The 26,809-nt window shown below is 40.5% G+C and overlaps 2 long non-coding RNA genes across 9 annotated transcripts in view; one reads left to right on the top strand and one right to left on the bottom strand.

Moving 5' to 3' along the window:
* Positions 1 to 24,671, bottom strand: part of LOC310882736 — a 216,791-nt gene extending 192,120 nt beyond the window's left edge. For 6 of the 8 annotated variants that reach the window (XR_014573123.1, XR_014573124.1, XR_014573125.1 and 3 more), the window contains exon 1: positions 22,231 to 24,671. This is a non-coding gene — a long non-coding RNA (uncharacterized lncRNA). Of the gene's footprint in view, positions 1 to 9,468; positions 9,558 to 11,719; positions 11,790 to 22,230 lie in introns of all 8 variants that reach the window. The other 2 variants (XR_014573121.1, XR_014573122.1) reach the window with 2 other exon arrangements.
* On the top strand, positions 22,576 to 26,051 carry LOC310882747. Its single transcript, XR_014573135.1, has 2 exons — positions 22,576 to 22,695; positions 24,661 to 26,051. It is a non-coding gene; the product is annotated as an uncharacterized lncRNA (long non-coding RNA).
* The last annotated feature ends 758 nt before the right edge of the window (positions 26,052 to 26,809 follow it).

Here is a 26,809-nt window from a genome sequence, read left to right as displayed (position 1 = left end):
TTTGTCTCCCAGCACAGTTGTTTCAGTCAGTTGTTTTCCAGGTACTACCAGCAATGCGACTTGCCCTTTGTCCAAGGAGCTGCACATTGGCAGCACACTCCTGGTACAGCAGACCACACGATGGCTGGCAGTCTAGAGACCCAAAGTGTTACGTTGGCAGTCTGATGCAGTCCAAGAGGAAAATGTATAACTATGCACCAAAGAAGGTGATAAAAAGTACCATCCATCTCCCACAGACTAGAGGGGAAAGGAGTAGTTTGCAAAAAAAAAAAAAAAAAGACCAATGAAAGGGCTGTTAAGAGAATATCTGTAAAGAAATACTTGTTTTCATACCCAGTTGTTTCCAGATGTGCTATAACCACACTATGAGGAGTTAGGGTGGAAAGGGTAAGGACAGCTCAATTGACTGCATACTTGAAACCTGAACAGCACTTGCAAGCTCCGAGCGTATTCATCCAGAAAAGAAGGATAAGGGTTTTCAGCGTACATGGGCATAAGCAACCACATGAAACCCATAAATGCATATAGGATTCAATTTCAGCTACTGAACAAAACAGTGTCTGTCCCAGCACTTATAAATACAAACCATTTCTCTGGGCTTTACATCTCACATAAAAGAGAAATATAGTTTCTGATCTAATTCCATAAGAGCTAAGAAATATTTGTTATTAATGTAAGGTATATATGCTCTGTTTTACAATCAAAACAAGTGAATTAATGGTTATAAGGCATGAGTCAGCAAAAATTTAACAGCTTGTATCTATTATGGTTATAGTAGCCTCAGAGTATGCAAAACTGTTCAGATTTGTATCTACAAGGAGCCATTCTTTAGGTACTATCATCAAAAAAATACAGCATTTGTTATTCTTACTCAAGTTTTACTATTATAGTTATAGGACAAACAGAAAGGAAGGACATTACTGTGTACCAGTCAGAGTGTTTCCCCTTACCTTGACTAATTTTTTGTCTTTTCAGTTCCAGAATACCATATTTACACCTTAACAACTTAAAGGTCTTGGGAATCTGGAGAGGTCCCTGCTGACTGGAAGCTTGTCATTGTTGTACCCATCTACAAGAAGGGTACATGGGAAGACCCAGGAAACTATAGACCTGTTAGAGTAATCTCAGCCCCTGGAAAAGTTACGGAGAAGATTATCCTGGGTGCCACTGAAAGGCAGCTAAAGAATAAAGCTATTATCAGGCATAGTCAGCATGGTTGATCAAGAGAAAGTCCTGTCTTAGTAAATTCATCTCCTCTGATGAGGACACCCACTTGGCAGATGAAGGGAAGGCAGTGGATGTAATCCTTCTGGATTTTGCTATGGCCTTTGATACCATCCCTCACAGTATCCGTCTGGACAAATTGCCCAACTGTGAGATGAACAGGTCCCTGCTACGCTGGGTGATGAACTGGCTCAGTGGCAGGGCTTGAAGGGACATAGTGACTGGGGCTACACCTGGCTGTCAGCTGGTCACCGGCAGCAATCCTCAGGGCTCGATTCTGGGGCCAGTCCAGATCAACATTTTTATCAGTGATGCAGGAGTTGAATGCTTCCTCAGCAAGTTCAATGATACTAAACTGGGAGATGTGATGCTGTTGAATCTGTGGAGGGACAAGAGGCCTCTAGAGCCTCTGAGGACTCTAGATAGACTGGAGCACTGGGCAATCACTGGCATGAAGTTCACCAAGGGTAAATGCCGGGTGCTACACCTGGGATGAAGCAATGCCAGACACAGGCACAGACTGGGAGGCAAGTGGCTGGGGAGCAGCTCCGTAGAAAGGGACCTGGGGGTGCTGGTTGGCAGCAGGCTCAGCATGAGGTAGCAGCATGCCCTGGCAGCCAAGAGGCCAAACTGCATTTTAGGGTGTGTTAAACACAGCACAGCTAGACAGTCAAAAGAGGTGATTCTCCTGCTATGTTTTGCACTGGTGTGACCTCACCTGGTATGCAGTTCTGGTCTCCACAATATAAAAGGGATGCTAAGGTCCTTGAAAGCATCCAGATGAGGGCAACAAAGCTGGCACAAGGGCTGGCAGGCGTATCCTGTGAGGAGAGGCTGAAAAAGTGTCCTCAGGGTTGCCCAGTCTGAAGAAAAGGGTCCAAGAGGTGACCTCCCTGTTCCCTGCAGCTCTCTGAGGAGGGGAGTGCAGAGGGAGGCGCCGGTCTCTGCTCCCTGTCACCAATGACCGGATGCGAGGGAACAGGACAAAGCTGTGCCAGGGGAGGGTCAGACCGGACACTAGGAAAAACTTCTTTACTGTGAGGGTGGTCAGACCGTGTCAAAGGCTTCCCAGAGAGGTGGTTGATGCCCCAGGCTTGTCAGTGCTCGACTCATTTGGACAATGCCCTCAGTAATAGGCTTTAACTTTTGGTTAGCCCTGAAGTGGTCAGGCAGCTGGACTCGATGATATTTGAAGGTCTCTTCCAACTGCATTGTTGCGTTCTATTCTATTAAAAGGCAACCCATTACAAGTCACTTGCAGAGAAGTCTTGTACCAGGTACCATTAAAAAAGACACCCAGAAAAAACTTGTGTTGAATATTGTGGATAGGTCTGATCATCTGGACCAATGAAGAATTAACTCAAACAGGAAAAGACACAAAGTCTCTTAAGGTGAACCCGGGCTGGGCAGCTGTATCACAACCAAACACATTTTTTAGTGTCCCAAACAGAGAAGCCAAAGATAGGAATGTCATCGCTGCCTACAGTTCACTACTCAATGCCCTCATGTAAGCATTATGCAGGGAGAAAACGCTTTAAGCTGGTGGATACTGTTGGCACAGAATGAAAATATAAATCGACCATAACTAAATCTATCCAGGAAATCTGGAGAGATCTGTAACAAAACAAAAGTATGGTTCTGAAACACTGTCCCAACAGATGCTGAGAAAAACTGAGCTGGGCTGAAAATGCATGATGTATTTTCAGTATAGAGAATATATTACTGCATGTCATGCCTGTGAGAACAAGTAAATTGGACTCAGCACCAGAAGGTCATTCAATACTAAATTCCCCAAAACAGATAGACAGGAAATACATCTTTCCAGTTTTTATCTTTATTTATTTGTAAAGTCCTAAGTCACTTGCATCTACTAGGAAACAAAGAGACTATCAGCAACACACTGCTATAAATAACCTCTGTGCAGGAGCACTGTAGCAGAGTCATCAAATCTAGCTCCTACTTGGGATATAGGCTGAGAAGGATTTTATTTCATGTGCACCATCCTCCTGCCACAGCCATCTTTCAATGGCACATCCCCATGCTACCACAACACAAACAAGGCTGACAAAATTAACATAGGCATGAAACATCCAGGATTTTTAGCAGTTGTTCTGATGTCTCTCCAGTATCCCAGGTCTTACACATCATGAGATTTCTCGCCTTTTATTTGCAAAATAAAAGAGAAACTGTCCTATTTCAGAGAGTTTTTAAGTTGTGAAAGGGACACAACAGAAACTCAGAGCATACCAAGTGGAGCAGAGCTACTTCAGACATGCACTTTTTCCACTTCTCTCCAAGCAGCTCTGTGAAAATTATGTGGGAAATTACATAGAGTGGTGTTACATTGCCTCTCCTTTGAAACCACTCCTTAGAAGACATCTCTCTGTAAGTGGGATCATCTTTACACGAGAAGGTGAAAATGGAGTTGCAGAGCAGTGTGGTGGTATAGATATGAACACCTTGTTTTCTGGCAATCCAGAGGGCTAGGAAAATGCCCCCAGCTTGTGAAAAGAGTTGTTTCCCTTGCATCCCATGCCACCTACTTGCACTATAGTAACTCTGGAAATATCACAAATTTCTATAACTGAAGGAAAATGACTAGCAAGGAAAGACAGGCAAGTTTCAGAAAGGTTTATCATTTGCTCATGTTTCCAGTAATTTTCTTTTTCTTCTACTTTATCCAAATGACATCTCTCTGCAAATATGGGCTGCAAACTTCACAAGAACACTTATTTCTATGGGGAACTAGTCTAATAGTTCACAGTGAGTCATTTCTAAACAGTTTTAGCTTTTATCTACTCAGGAGGAACATAACATCTCCGTGTTTGTTTACTAGCCAGAACCATTCTTTTTATGGCTATTTGTCTATTCTTTTTGTTCTCAAGATTGTTCTCAAGTGAGTTCATTACATGTGCCTAGTATTTCAAATGCCAGTTTTACTGCTTGTTTTCACTGGATAGTATTCCCCTAGCAATGCTCCTGACTGAATGAAAACTACCACCCTTACATAATCTGTTTTATGGAAGAAATATTTACATAGGTGAAGTTCCAAACTTACTTCTGGAAATACCTCTTTTTCTCAGCTTACAGTTTGATGTTTTTGTGGACACTCTAACTAATGACTCACTGCTAGGAATATTTAGAGTAAACAAGGGTACAAAAATGCCAAGACCCATCTTCGCCTTCTTACGTGATTAAGATCAAAACAGTTGTGGTCTGTTTGACTGAGCAACTCTTCTGAGACTTTGAAACATATTGATCTTCGATCCTAACCAGAAAGCACAAATCTCCAAGTCAGTTTGTTTCAGTCTTAGCTATGGGCCATTAGTGAACAGACAGCTACTTCAGGATTTCAGAGAGTGGACTTCTTTCCTTCACTCTGTGCAGCCTCCATAAGTGACGGAATCTGGAAGGGCACTAATTACCCAACCTGTCGTTCCCCAAGTGACCCACTTATGCAGGGAGGAGCTGCAGGAGATTGGCTGCAGTTCATTTACGTAGTCTACATGCGGTGCCAATGGCTCCCCCAGGAAGACTGTCCAGGCACACGGACAGTTTGGAAAGGTAGTAGGGAGGCCCTGCTGCTCCTGCTGATGTACAGGCTCTGCTCTGTGACCAGGAGCAGCGAGTTGCCAGCCAGGTCCTGGCATGTGAACTCCATCTGGTAGTGCTCATCATGTAAGTGTATGCTAACAGAGCTGGACGCTCCTCAGCTTGTTTAGAGGTTTAAAATTGCACCAGAGGAGCCCATGTTTGCTTTTGCTTTCTGGAAGCTTAAGGAAGTCACCATTTACTTACTAGTCCTGCCCTAGACCCTTTTTCTCGTCATTAAAAAAACCCTGTTAGAGAGATTTAGAGAGGCAACCAATACATAAAAGCATATGGTGGTAAAGCCAGACTAACTAAAATCAATAGCAAAGATTCAGGTGACATTAGCAGAGTAGGATCAGTAGGAGCCTTATTACATAAGGCTTCTCCATACATCAAGATTATTTAGCTTGGATTTGACAAGACACACTGCTGTACACTATCAAAATCCCAGCTCAGATGAGCACACATGCTTAATTTTAAACTATAGTGAAGTCCCATAATTTTTCTGAAAGGAATCTGTGACAGCTAAGCTAAAATTACCTCCTTCCTCCCCAGCTTACATGGAAACCTTAGTTTTGGTATATCAGCACCTCCCAGGGTATTCTATTTTTTTGAAAAGTACTTTCAGTGCAGAAAAAAAAAAAGTACTATTTTGGCTTTAGCATTTAAATTGTTATTCCTAAACAGATTTCAGTTTTTATGAAGACCATGTTTATATAGAGCAAATAAGATAACAGTAACTAGTTGTCAGTAAATGTTTTGGTTCGCTCACATTCAAAAGCTGGTTAGGATCAACAAGTTCAAATGCACCGCTCTTTGCTTTGCTACACTCCAGAAGGCTTTGCTGTGTGTTATTGGCAGCCACGGCTTTTGACAACCCAGGTATGTGCCCATGTGGTCACACAATCTCCAGCATTGAGACAGGCAACAAGAAGGCATTCTTCATTGCAAACGGCAATTAGTTGGTAAGCTAAAGAAATGGGCACTTCACTTTCTCAGTACATTTTCCAGAAGAATTTAAAGGGTAACAGAATGTGTTCATATTAGCAGCTGAATAGGCATAGAGGAAAGCCACTACCAGCTTACCAATTTTCACAATTTTTACTAGTTTATCAGGCTAAATTATGTTCCAAAATAATTTTGCACTAAGTTTAGGCATGATGGAGTTTTCAGCTTTACTTCAACCTCCTAACAACAGAGTATCTTTTTTCCAAGAACAGGTCAGAACCTCTTCTTCCTTAATAAGAATCAAATATAAATTCAGCAGAACCGTGGAAGAAAAACATGACATTTAATCATGCTTTTATTACTAAGCACTAAGACAGCACCTCTAGAGCAGCTATGAGCTTAAATAATGAGAATCACAGAAGGAAAGAGCCGTATTTGTTCCTCCCATCTTTGAATTGTTCCCAAGTTCTTGTCTTCTGTTTTCTACTCTCCTTTCCCTGAAACTTTCTGTCTGCCCCTTCAGCAGAGTCTACTCTTTATACAGAGACCCAAGGGCCCACTCTTCCATCGCTGGAGGACAAGGATGTCCCAAAGACCTCATGTATGCAAATCCCAACAAGAAGTAAAGATGAGAAGTGCTTCAGTTCCGTCAAAATGGAGCTGAGGAACACAAGGCACTGATTCTGTTCATATAACCCTTATCTTAACCAACAGTCTATATTTTTCTATTAACGGTACATCATCGGACTTGAGTTTTATTTTATAGAATGTTGATTGTAGAGATCCAAGAGAAAAGCAATCGTTACATCAGCATCTGTGAAATAATGACTCATATGCCCACAGAGTCCTTGTCTCACACTAACAACATGCAAAGCCTAGAGAAGCCTTGTTAATGATCTCTCTTGAGGGATTGATGGTCACACAAACGGCTGGCATCTGCTGTTCCAGAAATGAACAAAACAAATTTAACTTCATCACTTGAAAGAAAACAACGTCTACTAAATTATCAGACACAGAGTTTCTCTGTGATTCTCTCTTATTTTATAGACATTCACATTCATTGCAGTGACAAGTTGGGTATGCAAATATGAGGCTGTCAGGAAACTTGACAGTCTTTAAAATGGAGGCTTTAAGATACAGACACACAAAACAAATGGAGGAAGGGCTGCCGTAAAAGTGACATGTGTTAGCAAAAAAGCGAAAAAGGGAAGTGCAAGTAGAAATCACGGTATGAATGGTGGATTCATTCCTTGGATTTTCACTGTACACTGGAGGACTGTTCGGAAAATCATCCAACAGTCAGAAGGTGGCTTTGCTTAGTAAGTGGTGCTGGTTACCCTGTCAATTAATGCATGAAAAATTATATCTTATCACCTCAGTTGCTCCCTGAAAAGGCACCCATGAAATCACCAAGCAAGCTCAACGTCCGCAGTGGAGATTCTCATTCTGACAGAAAGCAAAGCACAGCTATGCTAAAAGCATACAACCCCCACACACTCACTTTTACTTGCTTCTCTTTGCTGATTATGAAAGGAAGCACTGAGGCTGAGATCTTGTAACCTTTGTGTGTTTTGAAAATGTTTTTCTGCTTTAAAAGTATATTTTGAAAATGTTTTTCTGCTTTAAAAGTATAAAGAATATAGCACACAAGGAGGAGAGTGGAAAGTAGTCATTGTCAGCCAGTACACAGATAGCTTAGTGACAGGAATCATATCTCTCTTGTCCCCTATTCAGATAAACAGATATGTCCTTACGCATACTATAAGTATTTGATAACTTCCACGGGTTATTATAAAAATATTTTAAATGACACATGCACTTTTCTGTATCCAACCTTCACACCAAAGGTGATTAAAAGCAGCACATTAGATTAAATGACTTGCACAATTAGACCTCAGCTCCTTGAAAACTGACTCTCTATCCTGAAGTGTCCACTCATATTTCAAAAGGAAATGAAGGACACAAGTAAATTCTAATATATCGCAAGAAACAAACTCTTAGCTGAAATAAACGAACAAAGTTTTCATTGATGTGAACAAAGCTGAAGTGATGCATGCCAAGGGTATGACCCCTAATCATTGCCTTTACTGCTATTTATTGCTTTTACTGCTATTAATTCTTTATGGATTTTTCTCATAAACCTCACCTATGCCACCCCTAGGGCTTTCCAGGAAAAAAAAAAAAAAAGAACACCTCACAAGAGTTACATCTATTTTGCCAGCATTATCAGGAATGCTAGAACCATGTTCTAAATTTTAGCTTGATGGTGACTCAGTCTGACACCACACTGACTTCCAAAGCAGACAAACTTTTTTAGTCAAATGGTGACAGATGCTGTGGATCTGAGGCAGGAAAACAACCTTTAGTATTTAATGTGGTAATGAGAAATTAAATTGCCTGACGCATGAAATGTAATTGTTCATTTACACTGAAAACATATTGATGAAAAAAAAAATCATTACAGTCATGGATAAGCAAAGCAGTAAAATAATAGACCCAGATCTACTAACCACAGTGCTGAAACTTCAATACCTTCTGTAAGTAGCCTCTGGGGAGAGTGCATGCTTTAACGATAGCATTGCTACAGGTCTCTTGGTGCCAGAAATGGTGGAAAAGTCAGTATATACACAGAGCTGTTCATTATTGAGTCCTTCTCAGCCCACGTGAAAGAGCTGACTGAGCACTGCAGTGCTAGACAATGTAAGGCTAGGCTATCACTGCAACTAGCAGTGGTAGACAGTTTACATGTAGTGATTAGGGAGGAGTTCCTCAAGAAGTCTTAGAAATACACCCTTCAGCAAAGGGACAGCTTACGTGAGATGGATTTTGCCTGTTTCTTATGTGGCAGTGGATGTTGTTGTTTTTTCCACAAACAAAAAAACACTACCGCACATGCACATAGCCTCTAACTTCTCCCTGTGTAGCTTATGCACTCCCTTCAACCAAGAGCTTTCAGACTGTAAAGCTGCCATTTTTCTCCCTTGCTCTTCTGAAATATCTTCAGGGCCTGTTCCTAGTGCACACTGAAGTCAGCAACGTAGTTCTAGCAAGCTCCAATTCCCTGATAGTTGCCAATATCCAAAGCAGATAAATACCAAAAAATGCAGCACCTTAAACTCAAACTTTTATGTAAAATCATACTACAGTCCCAAAGCAATCATGGGAATAACGTTGTCATTATTAATTGTATTCAGAACTTCCACTTCAGAACGAACCATTCTGATCCAATCTTTTACCAGACATTTGCATGTAATTTTTTCTTTTTGCAATTTATGTAAGAAATGTCACCTAGAAAGAACTGATGGAGTTTGGGGAGTTTAATTGCTTTGAGTATTTATATTAAGCAGGGTTTATCTGCGATTATGTTTGACTTGGAGCTGAACCTATTCATTAGATACAAAGGAAGCTGTTTGTTTGATTGTGGAGCAATAAAGCTTCCACTTTCTTACCAGGGAGTCAACAACATTATCGTTTGTCACTATAATTTTCTTCCTCTCTATAGCAGGCAACAATAAATCTTGCTTGCAAAATGATGGTCAGCAGCTTTACTCCCTATCAGCATCACTGGCAGGGAGCTGTAGGTCGTAGCACTGCACTGTTGACTATTACCTCCCTCCCATTTCTGGAGCCTTCCATAAATAATGAAATGACAATTCTATAATGCTGGCTGGTACAGTAAACAATAAAATAATGATGCCACCATACCTCCCTGGCAGAAAGCCACTGCGGCTGAGGGTTCAGAGAGAACACCTTAAGGCTTGAAATAAGGAGCTGTCACTCTTCCAGGTCAGCAACTGCAAATGGACACGTCAGCAAAAATAACAGTACTTAGTAGTTTATAGAACTACTATACTATAGAACTATGGAATTTGGAATAGTTTATTCCTTCCCCAAACCCAGTCCATTCTATGAAAATGTCTTTCTAAAATAGTTTTCCACGGATTTTTTTCCCTCTGAAAGGAAAAATGACAAAAGCAGTTGACATTTTTTTCTAAGCTTTTGGGAAAGCAAAGCTACATAGTAGTGTAATACAGGAATGAGAGAGAGGGAGCACTAATGGAGGAGAGCTGATGTCTGAAAGGCAAACACTGAGTAATGGGGCAAGAAATAGAAGGAAAATACCACAAAACTAAAACATACATTAGTGATATAAAGAAATGGTCTGAAGTAGAACTGCATTTCATTAACTGTCTGAATCACTCACTAAAAATAGTAAGTATTTGGGATTTATATAAAACAATTTTTTTTCTCCATTGAGGAAATCACAAATTCAGCTTGTACCACACAAAACAAACCAGTCAAATAACACTGGCCCTTCTCTCCCAAAATCCTCCTTCAGTTCAAGAAAAACATACTGAGTAAAACATTGCAAAGAAAAAATGTTTCAATTGACCCTTAAGTAAAATGTTTTGTTCTAGAAGACAAAATAAAACATGGACAAAATCTGGTACAGGTCAGGTTAAATTTCCAAAATTAAAACTGGAACTAGAAGGCATTGCCTTCTTCATTTTCCCCTTAAGCTATTCTGAGTTAACCAAAACTCAGCAAATCACTTGAATCTGAAGTGAAAAATTTCAGCACATAATTTATTGAAGATACTCAGACCATTTATGTTCATGACATCTACAACCCCTTCTGATTTAACCCTTATACCATTGTGTTAGTGCTTTACGCATTCTGGCCTCAAATGTGCCTGACTGGGGTTCCACTTATTTCCTAGGGAGATAATTCTCTTGACTGTATACTTGTTTTTATCAAGGAGTTTTCTTATTTCTTTAATCTATACTCTATGTTTTTTATTAGATGCATTTGACTACTTCCTAATTTATTTGTACCCTTGAGTTATATAAAAAATACCATTTTCATCACTGAAATAAGCTATCACATTCCTTAATTTTTACCTTTGTTTTAATCATTTATCTTCAAAGAGAATGTTTGTGGTGTCAGTAACTCTGTAGTGTTTTTTACTCTCTGAAGTTATATCTAGAGAAGACGTTATCTTTTTGCTGTATCAGAGCACCTCACAAATAAAGAACCCAAAACAGACTTTTCGTGGCTGTGTGGTATAGAGAGTTATCAGCTCATCTTTCTTTCACTGTTCACTGTTGTCCCATGATAATCATTGAATGCAATCTTTTTCTCACATAGTGCACTGCTAACATTTTATACCGCAGCCTACAATCTCAATGGGGATGCTCCAGGCACACAACAGTTTTGGTACATAATCCCCCATCTCTGCAGTGGAAGGACAGGACAGGATGTCCAACGTGACAATATTAAAGTGTTTATCGATGGCATCAGCTGTAGTCCTTCCTTGTTAAAGCAAGGAACTTCTTCACCTGTAAAGGTGATTTAATAGGCTGCCGCTTGGCTTCAGTAGACAACTACTTTCTATAAAGCAAACCAAAAAAAAAACAACTTATAAACTCAATAAAATCAGCAGTTACCCTTTGTGCAGAGATGTCTGATGAATTCTTCACTCCAGCAATAAAACAAATGATGTCAAAAGGAGATGCATGTAAGCTTGCAGTCACTCTCACATCTTTAAAGATGTTACTGGTGAAGAACACAGTCTTACATATTCACACCCAGCTGGCTAACTTAGATTACAGGTAGCCATTTAAGTGACTTTGAGGCTCCTGTCCATCACATCTATAGTTCTACTGCTATACAAATCTTCCTGTCCTCTCTAGCTACCATTCCATTTCTTCTCCTCCAGAGACTAATTTTCTGATGGGGTGGCAAAGGCAAATTAAGCTACTTTAAAATACAATTAGAACTTTTAGGTGGCTTTGTTCATTTTACAGAATGAGCACCTCTCTTCTGCACTGCTTTCATTTTATGTACAGTTCTGACAAGGGCTACAAAATTACTTAACATTTTGTGATATGTACATCATTGTTGACATATCACAATGTAACTAGACAGGCAATCAGTCTGCAGCACACACACGTACCTTTGAGAGCAGTTTGGGAGAGCTTCTCGGTCCTCAAATCACTTTCTGCATGCAGTCATGAGAGCAGTAACTGAGAAACAAGGAATAGAATGGCTCTCTCAGCTAAAATTATTCAGGTTCTACATCAGATGGAGAGAGTTTTTCTTTCCATCTTCAAAGGAGGGGCAAAGATGAAACATGAGTCTTTCGCAAGCATTCAGTGATGTAAAAGAAAATGTATTTAAACAGGTACATTTTGAGATGACAGAACCACAATTTCAAGGGCAGATTTTTCATGGGCTGCATTATCAGTGCTCCTCTGTAGGAAACTACCCTTTCAATCAATCACTTTTTTTTTTTTAAGAGATCTGTGAATGACAAAGTTTACATCAATACAATTCAAATGCGGTTCTATTATGAGTATGCAAAGTACCAGGCAGGCTATGCATTTCGAATTCATGCTGATTTTTTCTGGAGGATGAGCACTGAAGTCCAATATCTGCCTTAGAAAGTCTCATTCCTACCATACAAACTTGCATCTTTGTGGCTTAGAAAAAGAATAGGAGAAAAGTTGTTTTGAAAGTAGGATGCACTGGCAGAGAGACCCTCATTTTTCATTGTAAACAAGAGTCTGCAGGGATAGTTAAAGATTTATGAACTTGTTTGCCATCTAAGTAAAAGAAAAACTAACGAACATATGGCCTAAGTACTTGTCTCCGTCTCCCTAGTTTTGCTTTGGATGTTTTGAGTGTGACTTTGCCATTAGTGTAAGGCAATGAAAAGAGATAAAAATACATACTTTCAGAAATTTCCTGTAACCTACATCAAAAGCAGTTGCAAGAAAAGCTGTTCTTCATTTCTTATTTATAAAAAGTAGCTAACAAGGAAGGGAAAGGGAAAGGGAAAGGGAAACAGACAACAGAGAGGCATCTTCCTCTCACAGCAAGCTGCCAGAGATGATATCATGGCAAGAGTGATGCTTATCAGTTTTTCTTGAATCAGCCACTTTTCAACCTTATCACCTTATCACCTGCAGATGAATTACACATAAGAAAACAGGAGCTGTTTATTTCTTTTAGATAATATAACACTATTATTAGGATGAAAACTTTTCACTTAAGTCTCTTTTCTGTCAAAATAGTTGTTTATTTTGAATGCAAATTCCACTTGTATCTAAATAGTGCAAATGAGTTACTGAAAACTTAGATTTTCAGCATTTCTAAATGGAAAACTGAGGCTATGCAAAACCACTATGCAACCCAAATTCCCAGTACTTGGATGTTATGAAATTATTTTTATTGGTTCAGACAAATTTATTTCCAGCAATAACTTTCATAGAAATGGCTACACCAATATAAGCTGGTAATATGGACATTTATTCAAGCATAAAGGTATGCTGGCTTTGACATTTGCTTTCCCTCACTAGAAATGATGATAATTCCTGTAGTGAATAGTTGTGTAACAGCTGCCTACATACAAAAGGCAGATGATGAAGAAAAGTCTACTTGTACAAGTCTTTAAGTGAATAAATAAAAAAAAAATCCATACAAATTTTTCAAGAATGTATTCACAAAACTAAACACTTAGCTGCTGGTAAGACATACCTCGAGGACTTTTGGGCTGCTTTTATGCTTAGGATTAAAATAAGGAGTGGCCAACCTGGCTGATGCTACAAGCTTCATATCAAAATCACTGTGCCAGTACAAGCCACAAGACATCAGACAAACATGGCCACCAAACCAAGAGAAAGGAACAACTCTGAAAGGGTTCGCTTTCTAGCTGACACTGAATCCTCAATAGTTATCCCACACTGAGGAGGTGAGACTCCTCAGGAGCAATGAAGTTGGGCAGCAGCCCTGCATCCGCACAGCTCTGAGACACAGTGCCAGTGAGAGAGCTGCGCCTGAACCACACAAGGCGCATGAGCCACAAGCTAGTCAGCCCTCCTTTAAATAGGACAGACTTTAAAAGACCAAGACCATCAAAATGCCAGAGGAGCTGTGAATAGACAAAAAACAGAGAAACAGGTGAGGGGGGTGATAGTTTCATTGTCAATATGAAACTATTCCTGTAATTGTGCAAAAGATTGGATTTGCATTAAAAATAAAAACATGCTTTTTCCTTGTTATTATTACTGAACTTTTTCAGGTCATACAGGCTGGAGACAGAAAATGAGTACTCATGGATGAAAAAGGGTAAATACCATGACTGGCTGAGGGAAAAGAAATCAGTGGGAAATATTAGGCAGGAAAATAAGAATTGTTTGAAGAGAGAACTGGGAGCCACAAACAGGAGGACATGCAGCTGAAAGAAAAAAAAAATTGGACATTGTTATATTATTTTGTGGGCTTTGTTTTTTTGTTATTTATTTATTTATTATTTGCAGCCTGACTATTCAAGTGGTATTACCTCACCTGTTTGGCTTCAGTATTAGCTAATACATTTGCCATGAGTTTTTCTTGCAGTGACTTGAACAATTCCATTTTGAGGAGGTCACGATGCCTCATGCAGTACTTGAGCAGTCTTCAATAATTTGCCTTCCTCTGCAACCCAGCCATCTCTCTTTCTTTTTTGAAGCAAATATGCTCCAACCCTCTTTGTGCTGAGTGTTGCCCTCCTCATGTGCTTCATGAGCTATGAACTGCATTTCTTCTAATCCGCTGAGCTCCTCCTAATCCTAACCGTGAGTCCAAAGATGTTTGCCAGCAGTATGATGCACTCTCCTGAACTGGCTTTACCAAAGGCAAAATTCTACTGTCTGTGGGTCCAAATATGCTAAACTTCCTTTCATGAGTCAGAGCTATGACTAGATTAGATGTGCAGAACTGAAGAGGATAGGTTTGAAGCAAAGCATTTACAACCCCAAATCTTTGGAGAGAAGGATAAAGGGGAAGAGGGTGGGTGTTGGAGGGAGTCATTTAAATTAAATGCTTTAAATTGGTAGGGAAAACAAGAGAAAAATCAGAAGCAAAAAGTGTCAGAAGAAGTTTTAATATTCTGCAAGGAGTACTAGACAGTAGAAGTTGATTTAGGAAAACATGTTGAATTTAATCTGATTTTCTGCCCAGTACATTTCCATATGTCATTTAAGTTCTCATATGGCTGATAAATGAATGGTACAGTAGGATCTCTGATATACTGATATAAACACTTGAATTGTCCGGCTGGATCAGATTAGTAGCCCATCTCATCCAGTGTCCTGTCTCCAAGCAAAGTTTAAGCATGCTGAAAAGCACAAAAAGGAGAGAGATTATCAAGCTACTCATGCTACAAATAACCTAAGTGGAACAACTGTGTGAACATTGATATTCTTTCATCAAAAAGAAGAGTGTGGAGCAGACCTACCCAACCTTAAATCCACTGGTAAATATACACAAGCTCATGGCAGGGAATTCATTACATTCAGCCTGGGACCCACGCACTAATTCCCTCAGTTCTTCATTTTCCCATGGTCAGTAAGTACTGCTGCCAAGCACCAAACACGAATTTTTGTTTATTCATGGAAGCTACCCTTTTTGCCCCGACTTATAAATATTCTTTACAGGAGTGAACAATAAGTGAAGCGTGGTCATTCTGAGAGGATCTCCAGATCTCTGCTTCCTTAGAATGAAAAAATGCCCTACTGCCCTCAGACCAGAAATCTGCCCCCAGCAGTGCTGGTGCCATTTTGCAAAAGGCAATTAACTACATCCTCTAATCAACACCATCATGTTTCTCTTGTGACTGCAGGAGGAAAGGAAAACCTAGTGCTAGCAAGCAAAAGTCATACCTGCTGTCTTTATGTGCCTGTCCTCAAAACATATATATTTCACAGTTCAACACACACTGCCTGGCAACTTGTTTTAACATCAAAAAAAAGGAACAAAGGTGGATCAAAAGGTTACAATTAGCTCAATAGATGGATGCTCTGATGACTGTTTTACAGGTGGATCTCAGCAGCTTCTGCTGACTTTCTGCTATTCAGTGTTAAATCTGCTGGAGAGGTAAGACAGGCTAAGGTAAGTACTGCTGCGGATTGCAGATGTTCCTGTCAAGAGAACTGTATCGTTTAATTCAAGTATCTTCTGGTGCAATTCCAAGAAGGAGATGCTGAAACATTTGAAAGCAGCAGCTTCTAACGTAAGGAATTTGGATGAATAAATTTAGATGTGAACGCTTCTCCATTGAGAATGTTTGTACCTAGCCTTCCAACCAGAGCTAAGCAAAAAGTGGCTTTCTCATCTCATGAAAATGAGGTTTACGTAAGAGTGTTATTCAATAGCAAGTTGAAACAGAGAACTTCTATCACGAGAAGGCAGGGAAGAAAGCCAGTAGAGCAAACAGTTACAGTTAGGTTACTAACATACTTGTACATGTCTCATTCCCTTCCAAATGTGTAATTTAGACCAGGGATCCTTCGTACCTCAGCTGAGTGCTCTAGACATCTAATTAATTGTTTTGACAGGAGACTGATGCTCTCAGTTTGGTCATAAACAGAAATTTTCCTTGATGTTAATCACGACTGTCTAAGTTTCCACACAAAGGTTCTGTTTTGACTTATTACAAATAAGCTTTTAAAATATCATCTCGTTCTAAGTATCAAATTAGTGCCAAAAGTTATAAATTAAAGCTCTTCAATAGAGAAAAATAAGTAGAAAAGTAATTCCTACAAACCCACTTATAGCTATTTTTGAAGAAAGCATCATGTACAAGAAGAGCTTTTTCTCTGACTAGCATAGCTGTTCCAGCGGAATACTTCAAAAACTGATGAAAAATGTCCAGGGTCCTGCTTGAACAAGTATGTTTGTGACAAGTACATTTGTGACAAATATACCTTATTGACAAGTGTATTTCTGTAATAAATACTCTAACAAATTTGTTTTTGTTGTTGAGCACTGAATTGCCATTACTAAATTATTTCTTAGTCCTTTAGACCAGATATAATAACACAGCCTTTCACTTAGGAAGATTTTTATTGGGCACATGCATTCAACATCACACGCGCAGTTAGATGTGCTCAAATATCTTGCTAACTAGGTATGCAGTGTCAAAGCCCACGCTGTTTGTGAGGGTTTCCTAATGTTCACATATGAAATTCTCTGAACATGCTTTAAAAACCCCCTAAGTGCTCTCTTGGACAGTTCATTCCCTCAGGAGGCAACACTAGGTTGTATATGCTGGGTCAGTTTTTATCACTGGTATACTTACCTCCAAAGCAGGCTGTCCAAAGAGCATCCTTATTGTTTTCAGCAGGAAAAACAAAAAAGCAAATCAAACGTAGATAAGAGCTCGCAGCCTGAAGAACAATGCCTTTATCAGCCTGGAGAGATCTATCTGCCTAAGCCACAGTCACACTTTTGGGAGCGCCAGAGCCATCTCTGTAAGCTAAGAGCAGCCCTGTAGCTGGAGATGATATTCAGGAAAACGATACAGAAATATCCACTGTTTTAGTAAGAAAACATGAATACGCAGACAGCCATAGTTCATTCCTGTGCTATTGAACAAAGACGTGAGAGTCCTCGTCCTCTAGAGAAATCAATGTTAGGAAACTTATCAGCATTGATCAGGATAGGTGAATCCTGGAACACCCCTGATTCCACAAAATCAACCACAAAATCAACAGCTTGACAGAACTAAGCCTCTTTGAAGGATGTAGACAATTCCTAAAGCTACAATAGATGAAGCTGTGTCAGGGAAAATAGAGAGAAACTGTTTATGTAAAATATATACTAGTTAAATGACATAAGATTAAGGCTGAATAGCATCACTACATATTAGTTTTCCATACATGCAAACATAGAGAAGTTTTTCCATCCCCAGAACCACTAAGTTTGTTGAGCTTAAATCTGAAACTGAGTACCTAACATTCTGCAATTCCTTATCTAATCTTCAAAAGAAATGAGTTTTCCTTAAATACCTTTAGTACTTAAGCACTTGTACAGAACATTGGTGAAGAGGCTGCCAGCTTGCAATCCCAGCATATGGGCTTACAAACTGTATGTTTTTGTCTCCTCAAATATGACAGCAGACTAAGCAGCTGGCTTATTATTTCCATGTTGCGACTGAAACCATCAGACCAAAAACCTCACACCTCAATCTCTGCAGCATGGTTAAGAAATCTTGCCTCTGCTCTCCAATTTACAAAATGTAATGTCCAGACTTTAATGAGAAAAAGATGTCTTTTTAGGTTCAGAAACCAAGTTTATGTCTTCACTGATAATTTATTAAACAAGAAATTGGCATAGAGTCTATGCATTTTTTAGACTGCCATTCATAACTTTTGCATGCACCTTTCCTGAGGATGTGCAGCACCTGACCAGGTTGTTAACATCTGTAAAAAAAGAGGACTGCAAAGGAAGAACTTATTCGGCATAAGATAGCTCTTTTGCGCCTCCCCTCAGCTTAAGGTGAAGGAGAGACCATCTTCAGAACAGAGCATGCAGCAGACAGAAGAGCACAGAAAAGCAGAGCTCTGCTCTCTCTGTTACTTTGCAGGCAATGGGTGCCTCACACTGCCATGAAGCCCCAATTTGCACTCGCCCTACTGCATCTTCCCAGCCTACTCCACTGGAGCTCACCATAGCATCAGACCAGTGGTTTGCCTGAGATCAGTATGCACACCAAGCTGATAAGCCAAGAAAATAAACATGATGAGAAATCTGGTAGATCATCAGAGTGATAGCAAAGAAAGCAGTTGTGGCCCTGGGGAAAAAAAAATAAATAGAAAAGAAAGGATCAGCAGTAAAGAAAAAAAATAAGAAGAAGGAAGCAAACATGCAAAGGAAAGAGAAAGGATAAAGAAAGAGTGGAAGAAAAAGAGGAAAAAGTGAGCATATCTTCAGTATCAAAAAGGTGGAAAAACAAGGGAAAAGAAAGATTACTAAAGCAAGGGAAAACGATGTAGAAGTGTGATGTGCTGGGGAAAGATGAGGGAGAAAGGAAGGGAGAATTAATGTATTTAAATATATCAGCGAGGAAGAAAATCTGCAAGACTTTCATGAGAAGACATTCCCTCTGCTATAAATAATACCTCATAAATATTGTAAAGAGCCTTTCCAAATGTGAATAGAGATAGCAAGACACTAAATAAAGGAAAAGAAAATGGGTAAGATATAGAAAGAAAAAAAAATGATTCAAGCATTACATGACAGCATATTGTGGGGGAAAAAAAAAAAAGGTACTCTCCTTTCCTTATAGGTTAAAAATTATGTTTACCACCACTTTGATTTTTGACTACTGGGAGTCTTTAGTTAGGACAGGAGCCAGTCGATGTAGACTGCTGCCATGCCATGACTGCTATGATAGCTGCCCTTGATCCACAGCATGTCATATGCTGTAGGAAAAAGAAAGAAATCTAAACTTCGAACCAGAACTTCAGTGCCCTCAAATCTTAGAATAACTGCTAATGAAACCATCCTATTTAGCGACACAGCCTTAAGAAACAGCTGGTGGGGAGCTGGTCAAATTCCTCCTCAGACTGGCACCCTGCATGAGCTGCCACGGCTGCACTTACCCTGCCCGCTGCCACTGCTCTGAAACACATACAGCCATTTTTTTCCCCGTGTTTTTAATGAAAAGGAGAGTAGCAGCTCTGTTAAAATGGATTAAGGGTAGAAATGAAAAAAAAAAAAAAGAATTATGAGCTTAAATGGACCTCAGTTTTTTCAATCTGTGTTAATGAGGACAATCCTGAAAGAGATTCTCTTCAACTTCACTCAGTTGAATGAGTAATTGCATGCTGTATTAACAGTAGTATTATCTTGTATTTACATCTGTTCCAAACTGCAGCAGTTTAAGGTTTAGCCATTACTAAACTCTGTGCTCCCAACCAGTCTAAACCTAGTCTTGGGAGTGCTCATCTGCAATGTAATTAATTGGAATTAATTGATCTTGGATGGCCCTGTATGTGTTGAGTCAAAAAAGTCAGTTAAAGCTGACAGAACAGCACTGCATCTTCTGCAAGAAACATACCGTAGCCAACACAACAGGTTTTTACGGTGACAAATCTAGGCACAGAGAACACTATAGCAAGCAAAACTGATTTAACAGTAGGAGAGAACAGGCTCAGGTCATCTGTACATAGGCAGGTGAACAGGCTTTTCGTACCCTCCTTCTCTATTCAAGGGCAATGCAAGTTGCTGAACAGTATTCTGGCTCATTACTACAGGAGGAAAACCTGAAGTTTCTCTGCATAGCAGAGAAAAAAATTTGGAAACTGAAAAATGTAATTGGTAGGACAACAGTAAGAAGAAAGCACAAAACTGGTACATGGGACTGGCACACGCCTGGGGGCAGCCCACACTGGGTCAAACCACGCGGTCTGTCCTCCTTGCAACAGAACAGCAGCAGATACAAAGAAAGACTACAAGCCAGGAGGATGGATACTTTTCCGTATGTACTTTCTATCAAGCATTTACAGCTTGAGCTTTTTGTTTAAGAGCCCTGAAAGCACTTTGCTTCATCTAATTTCTCTGAGGCTTGCTCAGCAAAAATATTTATATTTTCATATGCATATAACCTGTAAATCACGTATAACATATAAAGTGATTCTGCTCAATGTCAAGTTATACAAGGCAAAGTTAATTCCCAAACCTCCTTGCATAGTCTCCATAGGCTGCTCCTCTCCCACAATAAGCCCCACTTCTATACATATATATATAATTTCTTCTATATATATATAACTCATATCCTCTCACACTTGAGGACAGTTTCCCAAAGGAACCATTAATTTATCAGCACATATATTTTATCAATACTTTTTTTAGAAATACAAATGAAGTCATATAAATCTTCCTATTACCCTTTGGAGGAAGGAGGGTAAAAAGAAATTGCTCATGTTGGAATGGTCAAATCTTGTTCCTTCATCCTTCTTGATATAAGATCTGGTTTTGTATTACTTACTGATTAATAGTAAATTACATCCCTGTACACGAAAACACAACAGAACAGACTGTTCTGTAACTATTGTTGTGTTCTAACTTAATTCTGAACAAGTTGCACATGTTTAGGCAAACACATGCCTTGCATGGTCATAGTTCACAAAGGAATGCTGAACATAGCACAGACCGTCAACAGGGAGGAGATTCCTTCAGAAGTAATCCCTGCTTACATGCAACCATGAAGCTAAGAGAGATAAACAGCTTTATTTTAATCAGGAAACATTAAAAGTATAGACAGAGTGGACATACTTATTAGACAGATAAATCCCTCTGATGAATCCCAGGGATTAAGAATCACATTACTGAAAAAACAAATAGGTCCTTGCTGCTAACAGTGCAGCATTTGTCCAAAATCTAGTCTCCATTTTCATGCTTACAGGAGATCTACTGCACAACCTTTTGGCACCAAAGAGATTGTGGGAACTATGCTAACATTTTAGTTGTCTAGATGGCAGCTTTCTCAGACTACAGCTGGTCAGAATTGGGCTCCAAGTGATACAAGTATACATATTTTTTTCTGAATATTTTGATTCACTGGAATAGCAACTTGCAGCAAACATCGGATTTGATGCATTTTCTGTGGTATTTTCTTTTTTTAAAGATTGGGAGATTGCAACATGCTGTCATTTTTAAGTGGAAAGGTTCCTGTTTTTCCATTTCAAGTGATGTGTTGGGTTTTTGTTTGTTTGAGATATAAGTCTATAACAGAAAATACTAAAGAATCAAACTCTTAAGTTTTCTGCACAAGAGATTTCCATTGACATGGTTCTTCTTTCCACATCTTCCCCATTAATTTTGGTTTCTGACAATTTCAAAGTCTGGGAGGAGCTCTTCCACATAAAGGGGAAAACATTTCTGTGCTGGTTTTAACAATCCTTCAGCAAGACGGGAATTCAGCACCCAGTGGTATAGAATCAGTGGCCTACATAACCCACAGCTGAGCTCCCTATCGCTCATGTTTTAAAACTTTTCCCAATAGCCAGAAGGAAATCTTGCGGTGAAAGCAAACCCCCATGAACTGGAGGCACAGAAGTATCTGTGCAGAGCTCCCTGCGCCTCCCTACCCACCCGGCTGTGAGCAGGCAGGTCACTGCAGGATGCTGCCCTCATATTTACCAGGGTTTCGCTGCTCCTGCAGGCTGAAATTCATACCTCTCCTTTCCAGTCTCTCAGTGTCTGCACCAAGCATGGTTTTTGTTGACCACAGGGTTTTGGACCATGAAAAAGAAATGAAAAACTGAAGCTGGCATTTGGATGGCAGACACAAGAGACACTTGGTGCTGCTCTAAAGGCATGAGACCTTCAAAGTATTTCAGCTTTTTTTAATGGTTTTGTGAGTTTGAACTTCAAAACAAGCGTTCAAACTAGAAGAGAATGAAGATAAACAAGTAGGAATTCTCACCCTGGGCTTATTCTGGTGCACTTACTCTTACCTGCATGCCTCAAACACCTCATACAGGCCATTGCCAGGCCGACTAACAGGGCTGCAGGACCTTCACTCTGACCCATTCTAGCACACCTTTCCCCAAACACTGCAGTTTAAATACGCAAAAATATTTACATCACCATCTAAATAAGGTACCGTAAGGTAGGCTCTATGTAACAAAAGCATACCAGCTCAGCGGCAGGTTAAACAGTCGGAGATTGGCACCGAGGCAGTCGCATGCTGCAGCGGGGCGGGGGATGGCGGCGGACAGGGGAATTTCCTGCGTGGAGGCACTCGAGGCATCCGAGGGAGCCGGCAGGAGCCGGCAGCCCTCATGAGGGCGGCTGACTGGGCGCGGGCGGCGCCTGCAGCCCCCTGCCGTACAAAGGCAGTCCCTGGGGAGCGCGGCCAACAGGGCGGGCAGGGAGGGGTGAGTATCCCTCCCCACTCCAGAGACCGGCTTACCTACCGGCTGCCTCCCAGCCAGCAAACCCAGGCATGGTCACCACCAGGCGGCAAGTGCTCGCTAGAGAGCCTGCGGCGACCCAGACGGAGTGCCTGCCCAAAGATGCAGCTGTTCAGGTCTCTGGCGGAAGGGAGTGCCTCAGCCTGTCGCTGCCAGTGGTGTGTGACAGAGATACTGCCTGCATGAGGTGCGAGCAGGTGGAGGATCTGATAAGCCTGGTGGCTGAGCTCAAGGAGGAGGGGGAGAGATTAAGGACCATCAGGGAGTGTGAGCAGAAGTTAGACCAGCAGAGTCACTCCCTGCCATGCCTGACAGAAAGGCACCGGGGTTACACACCCCAAATAGTGGTGGACTCCCTGCCCTGTCACTGTCGGGCAGAGGGAGGGGACCTGAGAGAGGAGAGGAATGGAAACAGGTCCCTGCTCGGCGTCTCAGGCGAGCCCCCTCCCTAGCCACCTCACCTACCCAGGTGCCCTTACGCAATAGGTCTGAGGCCCTAGAGCTCGAGGGACAGTGTGGTGAGGATGTAGGGGAAAGTCTAGGGCAAGGAATTCGACTCCATGCCTCAAGACTTCCTCCAACAAGAAGGAAAGAAGGATAATGGTTGTAGGCGACTCCCTTCTGAGGGGAACAGAGGCCCCCATATGTCAGCCGGACCCTACACATAGGGAATTCTTGCTGCCTACCTGGGGCCTGGGTCAGGGACATTACCAGGAAACTTTGTGACTTGGTTCACCCCTCTGATTATTACCCCTTAGTGATAATTCAGGCTGGCAGCAATGAAATTGCTGAGAGAAGCCTGCAGGCTATCAAAAGGGACTTCAGGGGATTGTGGCAGTTACTGCAGTGAGTGGGTGCGCAGGTGGTGTTTTCCTCTGTCCCTTCTGTGGTGAGGAGGGATAGTGAGCGGACCTGGAAGACCCAGCTGATTAACACATGCCTGAGAGGCTGGTGCTGTCACAGGAAATTTGTTTATTTGATCATGGGGAGGTTTTCTTGGCGCATTGTCCTGATGGCTGCCGATGGGTCCCACGTGTCCCAAAGTTTTGGGCCCCTCAGTACAAGAAGGACATTGAAGCCCTGGAACGTGTCCAGAGAAGGGCTACGAAGCTGATGAAGGGCCTGGAACACAAGTCCTGTGAGGAGTGGCTGAGGGAACTGGGGTTGTTTAGTCTGGAGAAGAGGAGGCTCAGGGGAGACCTTATTGCTCTCTTATAGCTGCTTGAAAGGAAGTTGTGGGGAGCTGGGGGCCAGCCTCTTCTCACAGGTGATAGGTGATAGTGATAGGACTAGAGGGAATGGCCTCAGGTTGTGCCAGGGGAGGTTTAGGCTGGAAATGAGGAAACATTTCTTCTCAGAAAGAGTAATCAGGCATTGGAACAGGTTGCCCAGGGAAGTGGTGGCGTCACTGTCCCTGGGGATGTTCAAGGAAAGGTTGGACCTGGTGCTTAGGGACATGGTTTAGTGGGTGACATTGGTGGTAGGGTGATGGTTGGACCAGATGATCTTGGAGGTCTTTTCCAACCTTTATGATTCTATGATTCATTTGAATCCTGTTTACGGTGTCTAACAGACTGCATACATGGCAGAAATGAAACAAAACAAAACTAAAGCAAACAATAAAACAGTCTGAGTACCTTTTCACTGTGTAACGACCGAGAAAGGCTACGAGTACAAACCTGGCAGTGGTGGGATTTTAAAAAGTAGGCATTCACTTGCTGCACTAGTAATCTCAAAGGAGCATTAATAAATCACTGTAAGAGAAATCTTTGAACTCAGAGGTCTATGCTTTCTTCGGTTTTCTTTCTTATTCCTGAGGTCCTGATTTAGACAGACATAAAGCAGCCAAAATATGGGCAATTCCCAGATGGCATTAATTTTCCTTGAAGTTGGTGAACCAAGCCAAAGTCTTAAGACTGCAAGCACTGGAAAGCTACCTAATGTCATTTAAAGGTTTGGCATTAAACCAGAGCTTTACAACAGCTTGTTGACAAAACTGGTCTTTATTACTTCATAAATGTTGAAACTAACAAAAAAAAAATTCCTTCAACTTATCTTCCTTACAGGAGTAGGAATGCAATAATATTAATATATATAAATATAAAATATAATAATATATATTAAATATATATATATATGATTGTATTAACAGTAAACATTTTCCCTGTTGATCTGAGAAGAGAGAAGGTTATCATCTGAAGCTGTTCATCATACTACTCCCAGCAGCTGCAGCATGTTATGTCTCCAGAGCAAAGTCTCCACACATGTGATTCCCCTCCTTCTTAAAAGCAGTGTGATCTCTGAGTACCAAAGTGGAGCATGGATAGATAACCAAGTCTCCCAAAGAACAAATTAATTCTGCTGTGCTCAGAGGGGCATCCTAGCCTCAGAAAGAATGGAGGGAGAATAAATGTAAGAAACCCAGCGCTGTGGTCAGGATCACACTTTGAGGATCAGAGACTGATGACCCGAGGTGGGAACTTGAGATGAAGCTACTAGGAGCTCTTTCCTTGGCATCAGCTTTGCACAGACTCATCCTATGGCACTTTTTACACCAGTGCACATACCTGGATAAAGTCCACTTACCTCAACAGTACTCAAAGTGCTCTAACAATTTGAATATATTGTAAAATCATAACCAGGTAATAACTAACTCCTATTACATTTTCTCTTCTTGTCAAACTAGTCTTCTTTTTCAAGGAAAAAGGACTTTTTAAACACCATTTTACTTACCACTATATGAGCAATTTTTAATAGAACAATATGCTGTTTGCCTTATCCTTCTACTGCAGAAGACAACCATAGATATTGTGCATGGAAAATAAAAAAAAAATATCTGTTATCTATCAGCAACTTAGGGCTAATAGGGGACTTTTTTTTTCCTTCAAGTTGTAATTTCATTAAGTGCTGATTAATAAATTGCATTGTAATAAATTTGATATCCCTCTGCAAACTTACATGTAAACTCTGTTCCAGTTTATTTGTGGAACAAATATTTTCCTACCATAAAAAATAACAGACCAATCGTTAAAAAAAAAAAAAGTTTTGTGAAACCATTAAACAGTACATTAAGAAAAAATATTACAATGATGGAAAAATGCATTATTTCCAACAGCAGCACAACATAGCTTGTGGCACTATACAAAGTGGCAATAAAAGACTATCAGTATTGGCCAAATGCTTCTAGCTTGTAATCTTAGCTCTGTAAACAGACCAGAGGCTGATCCAAAGTCAGCTCAAGAGAAATCTTAACTTTAACAAATAAAGTCCTTGTTCAAAACACATAGCTCTAGGTAATATTTTATGGTCCATGAAATGTCGTATCACCACTCATCTCAGTGACTCAAGGATTTTTCTGCATTTATATAATACAAACTGTGATGTGTTCAGGAAATGTTTAAGTAGGTTTTAAAATAATTATAATCATTCATCTCATTTAAAATCTTAATTGGTTAGTATCAAATTATATTTCCTCTTTCAGTTTGCAAAATTAATATTAACTACAGATTAAGCATATTATCCAGGATTATATTTCCTGTGCAACAGTAATAAGACTTATTCTCAGTTCTGTTTTGGTAAAGTCATCTCATAATTAAGTTTCTCTGTAAGGTACAGCAGCAGCAGAATATAGCCTGAAGAAGCCCATTTTCTATCACCTGCATCATAAAAAGAGCTTATTTATCCAGAATGTTCAAAGATAGAACTCCTAAATCCCTGAGCTTGTGTGATGAATGAATGTTTCTCCTTTTGTGTACAGAAGACATCTTCCAAAACTTTGTCTCTCACCTCAGAAATCCAAAAGGCTGTTACTTTTTAAAAGGTGTTTAAGAACCGGGGTTTTTTGGTCATAACTATTTTTCTCTGATTGTGGCACAAAGCTGTTAACCATTTCAGGGTGTGTGCTCCTGTTTTCAGTTATAAATTTTGGTCTCAAAAGAAGCTGTGGACTTTCTCTTCAGACCTAGAGTTTCAAAGAATATGCAGCAGTTCGCATTTACAACAATACCTTACTGACAATGCAAGGCATGATCATAGAATCATTAAGGTTGGAAAAGACCTCCAAGATCATCTGGTCCAACCATCACCCTACCACCAACATCACCCACTAAAGCATGTCCCTAAGCACCAGGTCCAACCTTTCCTTGAACACCACCAGGGACAGTGACGCCACCACTTCCCTGGGCAACCTGTTCCAATGCCTGATTACTCTTCCTGAGAAGAAGTGTCTCCTAATTTCTAAACTAAACCTCCCCCTGGCACAACCTGAGGCCATTCCCTCTAGTCCTATCACTAGTTACCTG

Source organism: Anser anser (genome assembly GCF_964211835.1).
Source record: "Anser anser genome assembly, chromosome: 1".
Classification (NCBI taxonomy): Eukaryota; Metazoa; Chordata; class Aves; order Anseriformes; family Anatidae; genus Anser; species Anser anser.
The sequence above is the reverse complement of the archived record's forward strand: the minus strand, read 5'-3'. Positions and strand labels throughout refer to the sequence as shown.